Here is a 4,229-nt window from a genome sequence, read left to right as displayed (position 1 = left end):
GTTGGCAGATCCGTGGTGTGCTCTGGCTCTGCACTGACTCATTGTGACTTGAACACTTCATTTAACCTTTCTGATATTCTATTTCCTCATCTGTAAGAAGGGATTAAGCTAGATGACCTCTGCGGTCTCTTCTCGGCCTTTTATTGTGTGTACAGGAATGAGTAATCTTATGTCAGACAAAATGAGGTCTAAAATAAATGTTCTGAGTTCATAACTTGGAATTTTATGATTTTCAACCCAGTTCAATGAAGAAAACGATGATTATTGTTGATGATAATTATACCTTTACTTACCAGCTGTTTAAAAAAATGTGTTTTCATGTCTATTATCTCTTTTAAGTAATAGCTCTGTGAAAACTTTGCTACTTAGGGGTTAAAATTCTTTATGTCTTTGTGTTTACAGTCCAAATGGCTCAACTCAGAGAAAAGTTGAATTGCTTGTTAATGAGACTTGTTTTTGTCAAGGAACTCACCACTTACTCTTTGTAGTTCTTTCCTTTCAGGTACCCTTTCAGTATAGAGTTGCAGAGAGAGAGAGAAAAAGAGAAAGTTTTTGGGCCTTATGTATTCTCTAGTCACTAAGGAGCCAAAAGTTTTTTTTTATTGATTCTCTTTCAGTCTTTGAAGTCAAAGGTCTTCTTCCACATGGGCTACAGAATTGTTGGTGTGGGGATGCCTGTGAGGGCTCTGAGATTGTCGGTCCAGATGCTAGAGTGAGCTTTGAGCAAAGGCAAAGACTAATGACCCAGTAATGTTATACATCACAGACAAACCAGATGGAATCAGTTTCAGACTTCCTGGTGTCTGCAAAGGGAGATTTTTCTTTTGTGTGAGTCTCAACTCAATTGATACCTCATTCAAAATGGCTCCTCTTATCACACAAATCCATGTTTATCATTTTCCTTCTGCTCTCCAAATATTCTCAGATAATATTTCATCGTAGATGACCTTCTGATGTCAACTCATTTCTCAGGGCAGGGATCAGGAAGACCTCCAGTATGGTGACATGGAGAAAGATACGCTTATTTAGGGACAAGCAAAGCAACCAAATTCATGATAGACACATACTCATGAGAATATATGATTATGTTCTTTCTTGAATATTGTAACAGGTCTATAATATGTAACTGTGCATTGGATGACTGAGTGGTAAGAGATGCCCCTGTAGGAAGCAACAGGGCAAGAGATATTAGCACTGGGTGGGAAAAAGGAATGAGAGTAAGTACGGAAATAAAAGAGAAAAAGAGAAGGTAGTATTAATTTATATTCATTCACTTTCCTTAATATAACCTACCTCTTACGAATTTGGCAATGGTTCATCTGATATGAAGTAGCAGATTGCAAGCTAGCTAAGTGTGAGTCATTGACCACAGAAAGAGGCATTGAGGCAGAGGGAAGCCCAGGATTCAGAGAGACCGGCTGGTAGCAGCGGGTGACAGTTTGACCACTGGAGAGGGTTTCGTGTTTACTTCTAAGAAGTGGTGTTTTTGGAACGTCTGGGGCAGAAAAGAAGTCTCAAGTAATCTTAGGTCCATAAACCAAGGGGTCTGTGGATAGAACTCAATTTTAATGTATTTGTTTCTTTTGTGATCCTATGTGTTTAAAAAAATTATTCTGCCAGAGAGGTCTATGGTACAAAAAAGGTTAAGAATTTCTGAATTGGTGGAATTGCAAAATACGGAACCAACCTAAGTGCCCATTGACCAACTAGTGGAAAAAGAAAATGTGGCATATATACACCATGGAATACTACTCAGCCATAAAAAGGAACAAAATAATGTCTTTTGCAGCAAACTGGATGGAGCTGGAGGCCATTATTCTAAATGAAGTAACTCAGTAATGGAAAAACCCAATACCATATGTTTCCACTTATAAGAGGGAGCTAAGCTATGAGGGTGCAAAGGCATAAGAATGATATAATGGACTTTGAGTACTTGGGGAGGGAGGTTTGGATGGGGTGAGGGATAAAAGACTGCATATTGGGTACAGTATACACTGCTTGGGTGACAGGTGCATTAAAATCTGAGAAATCATCACTAAAGAACTTATCCATATAACCCAAAACCACCTGTACTCCCAAAACCATTGAAGAAAATAGAGGATACTTAATGGTTCAATGAGTGAGACAGATTTATGTATTTGTCAACTTTGTTTTGTAGTAAATACACTACAACACTTAAAAAAATTCTGAATTAGGAAAACAATTCAATAAAGAGGCACCTAGATGACTGATGTTGGTTCATTTACTAGGTTCCATGCCAGCAGGTAAACTGAGGTCTGAATCAGCAAGCTGCACACACTGCTAGGTCGTAAAGGCAGAACAAACAGCTGGTCAAGGTTAAGGTGATCAATGAAACGTCAGCGTGTTGCACAGCCCTTACACATTTAATATATGATATGTGCATAACACATTTTTTTTGATATTTGAACTTAGCATAGTTTCCTGGTAAGAGTAACTCTTCCACCTGGTAAAGCTTGTTATCTACTTCCTTTCTTACATCAAAATAAATTCCAGAAGGCTCAAATGCTTAAATGTAAAATATGAATCTATAAAACACTAGAAAAAACCTTCATGAATTACAAAAAAAAAATCTTAGAATGGGTAAGACTCTTTTAAGTATGATATAAAACTAAGAACCATAAGGAAGAGGATAAACAGATTTGCCTATATAAAAATAAAAAAATTTACTTGAAAAAAGTACCATTGGAAAGTCAAAAGACAGCCTGGAAAAAAAATAATGGCAACACTTGTAACAAAAGGACTCATTTTCCACAGTACCAAAATTGCTTCTAAAAACAGGAAAGAAAAAGACCAAAATTCAGAGAAAAATGTGTATAAAACATAAAGAGGGAGTTTGTGTAAAAAAGAATGAATCTGTCTTACAGAGACTCATGCTCACTGATAATGAAAGAAATACAAAATAAATGGACAGATTATTATATTACCCCCATTGAATTGGCAAAGATTTAATAGTTTGATCACTCCCTCAGTTGGCTAGGATCTATGCAAACAAATATTCTTGCACACTGTTGTTCCTGGGAGAACAAATTGGTACAAGTGTTTGAAGATCAATTTGGCAATATCTATAAAAATTTTAAATGCTTCATTCCTTCGACTCACCATTTCTACTTTTATGAATTTATTTTGTAGATAAATTCACATAAATTTGCAAAGTTATGTGTACAGGCTGTTCGTTGCTGCTTTCTAATAATAACAAAAGCAAATATATAGACACAAAGAAGTAGCCTACATGTTCATCCAAGGTGCCAGTGTGCTCTCATGATGCTACAATAATACAATGGCTTATAGCTATTAAAATGGGCCACACATACTGTATTAACATGGAAACCTCTCGAACATACATTATATTAAAAAATAAGTTGCAGAATAGTATGTAAGAAATTATCTTATTTGCTTTAAAAAACATTCGGAATATTCACAAAGCTTGGAATGTTAGCAGTGGTTAACTTGGTAGTGCAGAATGGTAGGTTGGGATGGGGAGTGAAGAGGGAGCAGGGGAAGATTGGAGATTTGCAGAATCTTCCTACCTACTCCCACTCTATAGCTTCTGTATTATTTAAAAATTTTAAAGCAAATTTATAAAATATTTTAGAAAAAGCATACTTTTTTTTTTAAGAAAAGGGATTAGTTACTGCTATGGTTTGAATGTTTGTGCCCTCTGAACCTCACATTGAGATGTAATTGATGTGGGGTCTTTAGGATGTGATTAGGTCATGGGGGCTCTGCCCTCATGAATGGATTAATGCCATTATTGCCAGAGTGGGTTAGTTATTGAGTGGCTGGGTTTGCTATAAAAGCAAGTTCAGGCTGATTTCTTATCTCTGTCTCACATGCTCACTTCTGCCTTCTGCCCTCCAGCGTGGGCTGACCCTTGCCTGATGCCAGTGCCATGCTCTTAGACTTCCCAGCCTCCATATCTGTGAGAAATAAATTCGTTTTCTTGATAAATTATTCGGTCTGTGGTATTTTGTTATAGCAGCAGAAAACAAACTGAGACACATACCAAGAAAAAGAATGCCTACCTAGATATTAGATATTCCCATTTATATGGTGTTGAGAGATTGGGGAGGGACATATTAAGGTAAGTTTGGTGGCTTTAGGAATGCCTCTAGACCCACCTCACTGATATATGTTCACCCTCTTGTATTTTTCTAAAGGTAATATTTCTGTGGGCCATGCAAACTCAGGGTACTAAATCCTCTGGGATG

The sequence above is a fragment of the Rhinopithecus bieti genome, unplaced genomic scaffold (assembly GCF_001698545.2).
Source record: "Rhinopithecus bieti isolate Rb0 unplaced genomic scaffold, ASM169854v2 scaffold_2077, whole genome shotgun sequence".
NCBI classification, from domain to species: domain Eukaryota; kingdom Metazoa; phylum Chordata; class Mammalia; order Primates; family Cercopithecidae; genus Rhinopithecus; species Rhinopithecus bieti.
This window is presented reverse-complemented; position numbering follows the sequence as displayed.